At 35.4% G+C, this 14,093-nt stretch overlaps 1 protein-coding gene across 1 annotated transcript in view; it reads right to left on the reverse strand.

Annotated features, from left to right (window-relative positions):
- Positions 1 to 14,093, reverse strand: part of Mad1 (Mitotic arrest-deficient 1) — a 333,861-nt gene that overhangs the window by 153,912 nt on the left and 165,856 nt on the right. The window lies entirely within an intron of this gene.

Consider the following 14,093-nt stretch of genomic DNA (forward strand, 5'->3'; position numbering starts at 1 on the left):
ATAGATTAGAGAAACAAACAGACCACCTGATCGGAGATTATCAGGCTGGATTCCGAAAAGGGAGATCCTGCACAGAACAAATCCTAAACCTAAAAACCATACTACAGATTCGCAAAACCAAACAAATAGTAATCACCTTTGTTGACTTCAAAAAAGCGTATGGTTCCATAGATCGGCAGACCCTGTTCAACATACTAGAGGAATTTCAAGTCGACAGGAAAACGAGGGAATTGATTAAACAAACTCTGACCAACACAACATCAAAAGTTAAGTTCTTGGGAGAAATTTCTGAACCATTCGAAATCAGGACTGGTGTCCGACAGGGAGATGGACTATCCCCACTACTATTCAATTTAGTTTTGGAAAAAGTGATTCGTGAATGGAGAAAAGAAACTAAAGGTATAAACATTGGCAGACTTCTTAAAGACAAAATTCACCTTGACTGCTTAGCTTTCGCAGATGACCTTGCGATCCTTTCGAACAACACACAAGAAGCAATCCAATCCATAGAAAAATTGAATGAAATAGCCGCAAAAACCGGACTTCAAATTTCATTTGAAATGACGCAGTGTATGGAAGGAACTAAATCAAGATTCGACAATCAACCATTAATCACCAATTGTGGAATAATTTCCCAAGTAGACAAATTCAAGTATCTTGGTGAAATTATTCAGCCGGCAGGGTTAAATCAGGAAGCTAACAAAGAAAGAACTGCTAAACTGCAAAGGGCTTACAAAATCACATGGAACAGATACAACAAAAGATGTATATCAAAAAATGAAATTACGACACTACAATACAGTCATCAAACCAGAGGCACTTTATGCATCTGAAACACTGATCATTGGCGGCAGGTCACAAATGAAAAGCACTGAGAAACAAGAGAGGAAAATTCTCAGAAAAATCCTAGGACCAAAGTTCGAAAATGGAATTTGGATGAAAAAGAAACCACACAAAAGTTTTCAATTCACAGATACTATCAGAAAGAGACGACTAAAATTCTACGGACACCTATACAGAATGGATAACAACAGGCTGACAAAGAAAATTCTAAAACTAGCTCTAACCCTGAAAATCCACAACAATTGGTTAGCAGAAATTCATGAAGATCTACGGGAAATGGGTATTGAGGACGAAACCATTCAAGATAGAATGAAATTTAGAAGCTTAGTAAACAAACATAAATTTGCAGAGAAACCAACAAGAAAAAATACAGGCTGGACAGAAACACACAGAAAGGAACACAGTGAAAAAATTAAGAGATATTGGGAAGAAAAGAAGAAGAAACATTGTGCAAAATAAGTTCAAACGCGCTCCACAGTTGGGCACAACGAATCAAAAAAATAAATAAATAATAGTAATGCTAATTATTATTTTACAGCAGTTTTGAAAATATTTAAGGAGGGAAGATAATTTTACAATTTTAAAATCTTTCTTTCTCAGCACATTAGCATCAGTAAATCGCTTCAAGTAGAGAGCTCTTTGATGTTCTATGAGGTTCAATTTAACCAAAAAAGGGAAATTTAACTGCAAATCATCATCATCATCATCATCATCATCATCATCATCATCATCATCATCATCATCATCAATGCCCCACTCTAGTTGCCCGTTTAACAAGACTCCTCCACTCTTTTCAGTCCTTCCACTTTTCCTGCTCCATTATTTCCGCCCTAATGTCCTAATGCAGTTACCATCGTTTCTAGTCCATATGTTACAATTGGTATGAAATACTGTTTATATAATGTTAATTTCATTCTCTTGGGTACATGTTCATCCCATAAAAGCTCTCTGAGTTGATGATAAAATGTTGTACCTTTAATAATGCTACCCAGATATGTAAACTGTTCTACATTCTCTAACCGTTCTCTGTCTATGTTGACTTGACTTCTCTTTTCCACAGTGCATGACTACAGTTTTCTTTTTACTAATTACTAAGGACCTGAAAAGATAGCATCTATTTGTTTCAAAATTAGCATCTATTTTTTCCAAATTTAGCACCTATTTTTCCAAAATTAGCATCTATTTACAAAGTTAAAATAATCGCATGGTATTATTAATTTTAACGATTCCAAGTTTATGAAGTGCAATTATTGTCCCTGGTTCACACACAATACAAATTAATTGTTCAAACGAAATCATTGTCAGTACATCGGCATTGCTTTTTTCAAATTGCACCGTCTATGTGTAACCACTGTGTTGTAATGAGACAATATGCGCTATCTACATTGTTCGTTGGGGTCCACAACAACTCAAGACAGTATTTAGCAAATATGCTGAACTGTCTGAACTGCAGTTAATGCAAGCATGACCTCACAGTTCCCACTTTCTTTCATCTGGGTTTGAAATGCATGTTTCAGAGAACAGTAACCAGACCAGATATCGTTTTGTGAGAGATCTGTTACTCCGAACAATTTTTCAAGCTCATCTAATTCATCAGTGTTATTTAAAATTATATTTTTTGGATACAAAGCTTGAGAAACTGACATAAAATGCTTATGGTTTGGGTCTTTCGCTTTCAATGTGGCTAGCTTGCCCATGTGAAGAATGAGCAGCTTTGACAAATGTGTCTGTACATGCAGCCTGCTGTAGAGGAGTGAGCTTAATCAAAGCATCATTAGTTGCTGCAGAAAAATTCCCCTCACAAATGAAGGTAAAACTGGTGTCAAGGTTATGCAGTTTGGGGTAAGGAGATGAGAGGTAGGATACAGAGACCCTTCAAGTTCAGGAAGGAGGTCAACCAATCCAGCTGCATGATCTGTGACAAAAATCATGTGGGAGTGAAGCCTATTCACTTCTCGGTCAATCAGATCATTCAGGTACTTAATACCACAGTTGTTGCTTTTATGTCAGACATCTTGAAAAATGTAACATCATCAGTGAAGTAAGCACTCAAATAGAAGACGGCCTGAAACCAGCTATTCCATCGGGTTATGACATGTGCAGGAAAAAGCTTTGCTTCCTTAGAGCATCATACTTTGATGTTAAGAATTGTAAGTAATTATATTTTCGCTTTCTTGTGTTTAAAAATGCAGACTTTACCATCGCAACCACATGATTTAAATCTGTCATCACTGCGACCCAACTAATGCCAACCAAGCTGATCTTATGTGCCCAGCACTATACATGCATTAAATGATCCCCTATGACTACATTTAGTGTTTCATAACACCGGGTCATGTACGGGGCACTGTCACTAACAAACACTTTAACTGCACCACATGGTACACTATCACTGCGCAGAGCTTCTAAAACAGCACGAGAGCAGTTTGTAGCATTTCCTGCATCAAGATAGTTCACAGAAACAACGTGCAGCTCTCTTTTCGATCCGGCTGGACTTGGAATGTGATAAAAACACAATGGCCCATTCTATCTGTAGTTTCATCACACAATATGTTGATGTTTTTCCCCACTGGAGCCTCTGCTGTTCTTTTCTGGTGGTCAGATGCATCTTCTAGAAAGGAAGAAAGATCTCAAATTATAACAAAATAATTTAAAATGACTGGATCAATTGGGAACGGGTAAGATAGTTCGATATGGAAATCACACTAAAATTTGGCATCCTTCAATTTTGCGCGTGGTTTCGATGTCGTAATACCTAAACTGTACCCGATCAATGAAATCGAAACTTACCCGGTAAATATACTTCACGTAGAGTTCTCGCACATGGCAGCTCTTCATTTGAAAACTCAGTAATCCAGGCTCTTAGCTTTCCAGCTTTTCCAGAGGTATATTTGCTGTGGCAAATACTTCAACTGTGCGTTTCAATAAGTTATCTCTGGAAATTTGTTGTCGTTTACAACTATATAACTGTGTAAGCACAGAAGATTGCGTTCTTTGAGACGTACTAGCAGCAGGGGTTGAACTTTCGTTATCGCGTCTCTTACCCACGGGTTTTTCAGATTTAACATGTTTCACAACGCTATCTTTTTTTCCCCACCCTACTTGGCAATTACAATACTTGCAGAACACTGTCACTGAATCTATGGCATATAAACAATCCTTTGCATATTGCTGAGCCCTTTCATGCGCAGTTTTTGTTGTGCGCCCCATAACCTAAACGATCGAACTTTCTACTCTTCACTACAGTAGAAGTCCGCTATTGTGAGTATGGCATATAACGAGAACCCCGTTATACCGACAATATTTTGCTGTCCCTTCAAAATTCCTATATTAAACTGTGTATTATCCTTCAGTTACAGCGAAAGCCCTATCACTGACGCATCCGTTATTACGAGCGATTAAGAGCGCGCAACTTTTTCCGTTATCGATATATATGCACCCCAGCGATTATGTTGCATGCATTACATAAAATCAGCTTCATGGTCCGTATCGCACTTCAATAGATTCACAATGAAGTATTTATTTATTTTCCACCTAGTCGATACAATGATTGCCTAAGGCAATTTTTATTGGTCAAAAGTGGTACATGTTTCGTATATTAACAACATCTTCAGCCACATAACAATGTTTAGATGAAAAATATAAAATAGACAAAGTAATGCTTTAGAGGAAGTGTCCTTGAAATTAACATAAGATTGACAAGATTAAAACAAACAAATAACTCAAGAGAAAATATATAAATTATTTCTACAATAGAAAGCAGTCGTCAAGGAAACACTTGTACAATATTCCATAGAGAAATTGTCCTAATAAATATTCTTTTCTTAATAATCCATGAAAAAAGATCAATTTATAAATTAAAAATTATACAATTTATAAGTAATTATCGAAATGAAGAAATCCTGATATCACAGTGCGGCTCTTATTATTAATGTAGATGAAAATATAACTAATTCCTAGTTGTCAAATCTTATTAAGCCTGCTTTCCTTTGGAACAGTAACTCCTGTCATTCTTTCACAGTTTTGCGCCGGGTGTAATATTGATGATGCGTTCTTCCTTGTTCTTGCACCTGAGGAGGAGGAGGAGCGGGGGATATAGGTGTGTCAAGAACTTCCTTGCTGTCACCTAAAGCTTCAACTGAGGAAGAATAAGTTGTAGGGCTATCTGTAGGTGGAGAAATTCCAATTCTTTTTTCTTGATCCTTCTCAAGCATTTTCAAATATACTAGAATTTGATAATATAATGGATTCTTATATTCTACAGCCTCATTAAGGTTATGTCCACTAGCGAATTCTCTCGTTGACATTCAAAGGCGATGTCATAAAAGAAAGAAAAGTTCCACCTGATCAATACTTGTTTATTATAACACGTATAATAGGACTGGTTTCGACCTCTTACAAAGTCATCTTCAGCTAATTGTATTAGAATCTTATATTATTTGCATCTTTGTATTATGCCTCATTATTTAAGAACTTTAAAACAGATTCTGAATGTGACAACATTATGGTGGTTGTGCTTATGCTTTGCTAAGAATTTCTAATTTTACAGCTTAGCTAAAAATTATATAAACAAATTAAAATGCTCTTAATACATAATAAAATATGACATAATATATACATATGTCCAATTATTGACAAGAATAATTGAATGAGTTCGTCTTCTATCTTAATCTTTATGCATAATAAGTATGTTGGACTAGTTTTGTGATAGTTACAATAGGCGTTTGCCTTGTCAGTTAAAAGAAGTTCCATTAACATACAAATGCTTAGTCATGTGTGAGATAAGCTTAATTGTCACTTATAAGGTGGTTAATATTGCGTTTGTATTAACAGTAATTACGTTAGCTAATATGGAATTATGTGCTGATTGTCCATTAAAATAATAAATTACATAAGCACAATGAACCATTAACAGACATGGTAAAATGTGCTTGGATGTACTGTTGGCAGTCTAAAGCAACAGGTAACAGTATGTTCTTGCGTTGTTTTTATAGTTCATATTACATTGGTTGATATGAAAATTGTCCATTAAAATAAATTACATAAACACATTAAAACATTAACAAACATAATAAGATGTGCTTGGAAGTAAATGTCTGTTGACAGTCTAAAGCAACAAGTGACAGTATGTTCTTGTGTTATTTTTACATATCGTTAAAAGTGAGAGTTATAAGCTTGAGTTTATGTAAGCATTTTGCCAATGTACATAATTCAACCACTTTATCTTTCTAATGTTCAAATTTTATTGATTTGAAAATAAGTTTGCGTATTTGACATTGCTGATGTTCTGGAGATTAAGTGCAGTTCACTTTGAGTGCTAAAACCGTTGCTATTGGTGGCTCTTTCCTTTCTTATGATGTTGGTAAATATCTGCAAGTCGAAATGAATGAATTAGAGATTCTTATTTGAATTAATGTTCTCATTGCCTATTAGTGTATGTGTTCTGTGATATATACTTACTGCTGTTGAGTGGTTGAGATGTGTGTAGCTTGACTGTCTGGCGCGTATTGTACCTTGTACTTCTGGTGTAAGTTTCGGTTGTTGTAAGGGGAATGGAGGGGTGAGTGGGGGAAGCTTCCGCGTGTATGGGCAGAGCCGGGCGGGTCCGCTGTCTGCGTTATGGCTTGCGTATGACGTCGTTTGTTGACTAATATGAGTCGTAATTTTTAAAAATAGGGATAATCTTGTTAAATAAAAGATGTTAAATAAAATGTTAGTTTTTTCAGTTATTTTGTTAATATTGTAACTGGGGTTTGTATACTGATCAAATGTTATGTATAATTCTTCATTTATATTAAGCAATGGGCCTTTGGGGTTTGTGTTTAGTATTTTCAAATCATTATCTATATCCGTAAATTTATGTTTGTAATCGTGCATTTCTATTGCAGAGAAATGATTATGTTTGATGGCGTTGATATGTTCATTGTATCTGATCGCAAAATTTCTACCAGTACGCCCTATGTAACTTGTTAACCCATTAACGCCGTGCGTGTCCATATGATCACGACCTGCATTCCTTCATTTAGATTGCTCTCAGTGCTTTGTATAGTGCTGGAATTGATTGCTGACTGTGTAGATCAATTCAAGAAGCTTGTGGCAATTATGTGCGAGCATATTATTACGTGATACATATCGACTCATTGTTTCGGCACACTTTCGTTTCGTGTCATTGTCACAGCAGCTGAATCATGATGGCGCGCTTCAAGTAAGTTTGATATTTCGCATATATTTATGTTTAGATTACACAACTAATATGCTTAACAAGTTTGGGAGTGATCTATGTTCACATTATGATGCAGTTAATTTACATTTAACAGTAAATATTACTCCCGTAGGCACGTAAAGCATTGCGTGATTGTATGATCACGCTAGGCGCTTGTGTTAGCTATTCACCCTGTGTGTGTATTTGATGGTGGACGTTTTGCTACCTGTTACGATTACTGTTATACATCAATTTTCATTGAACAACTTTATTCAATTTACGGTCATCTATTCTACATTTAAATAAATTGCGATTTGTTAACATATATGCAGCTACAAAACCTTGTTTCCCTTTTCGCAGGGACATTACGCTCCAAGAAGTATTAGATATTCTTGAATCGGACGAACCAATTGGAGAGGTTAACAGCATTTTTATTGAATCTCCGGAAGCTAATATTCACTCCGACGAAGATTGAGGAGATGAAGATGTTGGTGGTTTGGTTGATAACCTCACAGGTCGCCAGCTTTCAAGTAAGGCAGAAATTGTACTCGCTGGCAACGATCGTATAGGAGGCACAGACGATGATGCCGTTTCAGCAGGAACAGATAGGATGGACCAGAATGTGTTGTACTACAGAGTAGGCATACGTGGAAAGAAATGGTGGTGGTCGCTATTCACATGGCTCCTGGAGGTATCCATTCACAATTCATGGTTACTGCTAAGGAGGTCTGGATGTGATTTGTCACATCTAGAATTTCGTCGCCACATTGTGCAAACATATCTACATAAGTTCAAAATAACGTCAGTAGGAAGAGGGCGCCCTATCACCTCGAGATACAGTATCCAACAGAGTAGTGTCACTGACGATGTACGACTTGACAGGATTGGGCAACTCGTAGCACCCTGCAATCGATGACGCTGTGCTGGAAAGGAATGCTCCAGTAACGTTCGCACCGAGTGCACAAAATGTAATGCTGGACTCTGTGTTCCATGCTTTGTCGTATTTCATACAGTGTGAAGCATACAGTTCTTATATTTGTTCCTATTCGGTAATTTCTGTGAATTACATAACTTGAATGTAATATATTACGAATATCTTGAGACTTTTATTGCTTTATTTATGTATGTACATACTGTAATTAATGTATATTCTTCATAAATTATCATCTTTAGTTTATTTTAGTGTATTTTGTTCATAATTTATCAATATCAATACATAAAATCTATAAATTGTAAAGAAATGCTATACAGAATGAAATGCTAACACATCCGCCTAGCGTGATCATATGAACACGCCACCTAACGACGAAACCGTGAAAAGTATGAGCTTAATATTTTGTAGTTATGTTATACTATGGACCTGAAGTGATTTAGACGAATTTCAAAGAAAATGGACGAAAAAAATAATTTCGGCATTAAAGGGTTAAGCAATTGTTACAACTGATTCGATATACTCCTGATTGAAGGTATTTATTGTTATTATTGATTGTCTTGGTATTATGTATGATGTTCCTGCTATTATGTGTAGTTCTGAAAGCTATTTCGAGATTATGTTTCTTAAAGATATTAGTCAGAGAGTATATACATGTGTTATTAAAAGTGAAAGTTGTATAGTCCTTCTTAGATTTATCTAGCTTCAACAGTGTAGTTTTGGGTCGGGATTTGATCTTTCGAATAATGGAATTAATCATTTCTTTTTTATAACTATTTTTTTCTGGCTATTTCATGAATTAATTGCATTTCTTCGTTGAAGTCTGTTTTTGATAATGGTATATTAAAGGCTCTGTAAATCATGCTATGATATGCTGTTTTCTTATGGGAACTAGGGTGAATGGAGTCTGCTTTTATAGTATTTATTGTACGAGTGGATTTACGGTAAATTTTGAAGGTCAAGTGTTTTTCATGTCTAGTAATAGTCAGATCAAGATAGTTTAGCTCACAGTTATTCTCGGATTCTTTAGTAAATTGTATATGTGTATCTATGGCATTTATTTTGTCTAAAACAGTATTATCGTATAATACAAAGATGCAAATAATATAAGATTCTAATACAATTAGCTGAAGATGACTTTGTAAGAGGTCGAAATCGGTTCTATTATACGTGTTATAATAAATAAGTATTGATCAGGTGGAACTTTTCTTTCTTTTATGACATTTGGTGACTATCAATACGGAACAAAATGAAATTTATCAATCAAGATTCAAAGGCGATGTCGGAGTCTATTAGTAATACCCGTCGACTGCTGTCCCGTAAAGAAAATTCAAAACGAAAGAGAACATATTTTTGTAAAAATGCGTAAATAACGTGTCCGATAACAGTTCTTACCTCGTTAAAAATAAGGGCTGACTAAACGATCGCTTAATTTTAATGCTAAATACTGCAATTAAGTAAAAATGGGATACACCTTGAGATATGGCAGAAAGCATACCAGTAATTGATTTCAGAGGTCAGTTAATATTTTCTCGCGCCTGGTTAAATAATGGAAAGGCTATTATTTAAATTTGTAGCGAGTAGGTTATCATTTCTCTAGTGGCGCTTGAAGTATGTTTTCATCATATGTATAGTAGGTTAAGTTAGGATAGGTGACGCTGTTTGAATAAGGAAACTGAAACGTTTGCCACAAAATGCAATCGATCATCTTTGGTACGGTGTAGTTTTCTCACTATGTGCATTTGTGAGCTCTCTCGTCGACATTTGATGGCGATGTTGGAGTCAATTATTAATACCCAACAACTACTATTCTCTAAAGAAAATTCGAAATGGAGGAGGATAACAAGTTTTTGTAATAAATGCGTAAATAACGTGGTGGATAGCAATTGTTAACTCGTTAAAAATAACGGCTGAAGTAAAAGATCTCTTAATTTTAATGTTATTTACTTTAAATTAGAATGTGATACACCTCAAGATATGGCAGAGTACATCACTGATTTCAGAGGATAGTTCATAGTTTCTTGCATCTAGTTATATTTTGGAAAGGCTAGTCACATGTACATTTTTAGCGAGGATAACTCATTTCTCTGCATGCATTTCAAATATGTTTTCATGACATATATACGATTAGGTTAGGTGTCGCCATTTGAAGAAGAAAAGCTCTAGAGTGATACCACAGTATTTCTCCGAATCCAAGATGACGGTCTTTTTCTCTCAGAATCTCATGAGAAAAATCAATGCTTGTCTTGCATTGGCGGCCTAACAGTAATGAATACCATGGCAACTCTCGCAGTAACCACGCTGCTTCTTTTCACCCCCGCACGCGTACGCACACACAAAATTCGTTGACAAACGACCACCTCTTTATTATACATCGCTAGCCATGACAACCAGTTGTACAGTGCCTGTGTGTAACGTCACCAGATCTCAGGAAATAGTGAAGAGAGAATAACATTCTATTAGCCTCTCTATGTTTGTCTAATCTGCAGAATGGAATCAAAACATGCGAGCCTTCGAATTCTTAGAAAGGCCACGGTTACTCAGTGCCAGAATTATAACGCATCTACTGTACATGACTCTTAGTAAAATTAAGTTTTATAGACAGCAAGAATATTTTCGTGATGAATAGTCTTAAAGATACATGGAACAGGTATTGCCGGCAAATTTTCAACGAGTTCTCGTCAATATTATGATGCCAATTTTAAGTTAGTGGTTATTAACCCTCAAATGGTCTATGTAAACGACTGTTACGGTCACACGATTTTCAGGATTTTTGTATACTTTCACTATTAATTCTTAAAAATAGTTTTTAAAAGGAAATCATGCAGTGTAATACATTTTATTAAATCATAATACCATAGGCTATTGAAATAAATATATTTTTGTTTTGTACCTTTCATTATATCTTTACAGCCATTCTGAGTTTTCAAAAAAGTCTTCCAAAATGATATTATCGAAATGTTTGCGCCCATACCAGACACTAAAATACTCGACTTACCCGAGAAAGTCAAATCACAATATTGTGCACAATTTTATGCACTTCAAAAAAAATATAAACACTCTAGATGTTATATACGCAAATAAAGATATGTATACATATATACACAAGCACTAATACGCCCCCGCAAAGTCACTCAGAGGAGCTACCAGAACTAGACTGCTCTCTCCTTTTTCTTCCTCTCTTTTCAGGCCTCCAAAATTGCTGTAAATTGTGGTAACACACCCTGTGAACTGCACAGTTACAATCAGGGCACAAATACCGGGGCCTTCCCTTTTTTTTGTTGGTCCACAGATTACGCATAAACATTCCAGCTTTCCAGGAAGTCTGTCAATGTCACTGTCATTATCACTCATATCACTCGCGTCACTCATTATTTCATCTAACATCTTCCGAATGGGACTTGAAACTAAATTACTCATCATTTCCGCAAAACACTGATAAAAACAGCGCGTACAACAGAACGACACCGTGGCGCGAGAAGGCGCCATATTGTACTGCGCAGTTAAGGTAGCGAGCCTAACGGCTGAATTTTAAGACTGTGCATTACATTTAAACAACAGTCTACAACCTAGCAACTAGAGTAAAAAGAGAAACTGTAATCTGCTGTTTAGAATGATACTACATAGAGCACATTTGTGTGTTACTACGCATAACGAGAGCGTATCTAATGAACGGCTGCAAAACAGTCGATGTATCGTCGTTGACCATAACACTGTGTACAAAAAGGGCGATGCATCGTCGTCTAACCATTTGAGGGTTAAACACTCGGAAATGTAGAATAATTATGCACCCCAACCTGCAAGAAAATATGGCATAGGCCTAACTAAAGCCAATATTTGACGTCAGCGTGAAGACAAAGATACAAAAAAATGTATTCAGTGGTCCGCAACAAGGACGCTTTACAGAAGTCGAAAATGAAATTGTGAGGTACGTGCACGTAAAACGCAAGGGCGGAGAGGTCATACCGTGGCGCAATAAACTCGTTCGTTGACCTTAAACGTCTGCAATTAGGCCTATACATCGCTAGCTGCTGAAGTTGGCCGAACCCAGCAAGCGAGACGTGTGTGTGTAGCAGTAGCCGGTTATATATGACGCTGAGTAAAAGTACCGTAACAGTTTTATAGACAGCAAGAATATTTTCCTGATGGATCGCCGTATTGTAGAGATGCGTGTAATAAGCATTGCCGGCAAATTTTCAACGTGTTCTCTTTTCAGTATTATGATGCCAATTTTAAGTTAATGGTCATTAAACCTACGGAAATAAAGAATAATATTGTGCAGTCACAAAAAAAAAAAGTGGCATAACGAAAGCCAAAGCTCGGCGTTTAAAATAGTATAAAAATGCGTACTGTACAAGAAAGGCATTCATATGATTTTACAAAGCACTTTTTGAGCTTGAATTGATTTTTTTTTGGAAGGAAAAAGTGGGGTTCGTCTTGGATTAGGAGAAATACGGAACAGTAATTTTCTGCAGAATGAAATTAAACATACACTTTCAAGAAGTATTGGATTTAGAAAAATAAGTCGTAGTGTGGATATCATCCGCGGAAACGCAAGTTTTGAACAAAATTATTGCCATTTCTTACCGATTATAATGTGCATGGGGGTTTTCCAACTTTTATACAAAAATTTCTGTAAAAATATTTTCACCGCCTTGTCAATGCTTTATACATTTTATTTTATTTATTTAATTACCGTTTGGTCTATTTATTTAAGGAATTGGACGAGATTAAGATAAGATATTCTGATTTATGAGAGGTCTAGAAAATTATAGCAGACTTTAAAAAGAAAGCGGAAACATTTTAAAGGATAACTAATTTTATAGATGTTATTTATTATTTACGAATTGATATTTATTACTTATGATTTTATGATTTTAGGATAAGAACTATTTTATAGATATTATCTATTATTTTACAAATTGATTTATTTAATTAAGGATTTCCACTAAATGACAAGTTAATGTTAAATTTAGAGAAGAATAAATATTTATTCTTTCAGATGTAAATAAGGACATAAATTAACATATAGAGATTAATTTAATAGATTACATTAGTTAAGAAATTTCCAGTAAAATCTGCAACAAATGACATCATAAATAGGAAAGGTGAAACTAAGAGAAATTGTTGTAACGATTTTCAAAATTCATATATATTTGTTATATTATACCATTGTACCATAGTCCAAGGATCAATTAATGTTTGGCACCGCTGAAGAAGAGAGCGGTGGCTCTCGAAACATGTACATGTACGGTAATTAAATAAAATAAAATGTATAAAGCATTGACAAGGCGGTGAAAATATTTTTACAGAAATTTGAATATAAGTCAATACGGACCAACATGGTGAAAATAATCAATTCTTTTATACAAAAATCGGATATAACGACAATCTGCTATAGCGAGTAAAATTTCTGCTGTTGTGAATTCTCGCTAAAAACGGACTTCTACTGTAGTTCAATTTTGAACACCAGGAAAACAACGCAGAGTCTATCTAGTTATTTCCGTGACACTCTGTTTATATTTCAATAATAATCGATACAAATCTTATTCCCCTTGCTATTCCCATTGTAAATATCGATTTAAGTCAGCAAGCAGCAATCGATCGGCTACTTTTCTTCATCGATCGGAACGGTTGAAAGATTTATGCATCACATTTTGAGTATTTCTGAAGATTTTGCCAAAATATGTTATTTCTGCCAGTAAAATAGCATATTTTCGCAGAATTCGCACCAAAATCTCATATACTAATTTAGCATTTGGGATCACAATTCGCATTTTGTCGCACTTCTATTTATGTGTAAAAATGATTTTATTCCACATTACAATTACTGTAGGCTTGGATTCAGTACAAGATTAAAAAATTCGCATTTATCGCAAATGCGATTTTTTCAGGTCCCTACTAATTACCATTCCAAACTCCTTCGGATTTTTATTCCAAATGTCTAGTCTCCTTTGTACTTCCATTTCTCCCCTTTCCCAAATCACCACATCATCTGCAAATACCAAAGCATTCCTTTCATCACGACTGATACGCTGTTTTACATGTTTTATGATTTCATCAATCAATATAATAAACAATAATGGTGGCAGTGCACTTCCTTGCTTGAGACGGTTT

This window comes from Anabrus simplex, chromosome 1 (assembly GCF_040414725.1).
Source record: "Anabrus simplex isolate iqAnaSimp1 chromosome 1, ASM4041472v1, whole genome shotgun sequence".
NCBI lineage: Eukaryota > Metazoa > Arthropoda > Insecta > Orthoptera > Tettigoniidae > Anabrus > Anabrus simplex.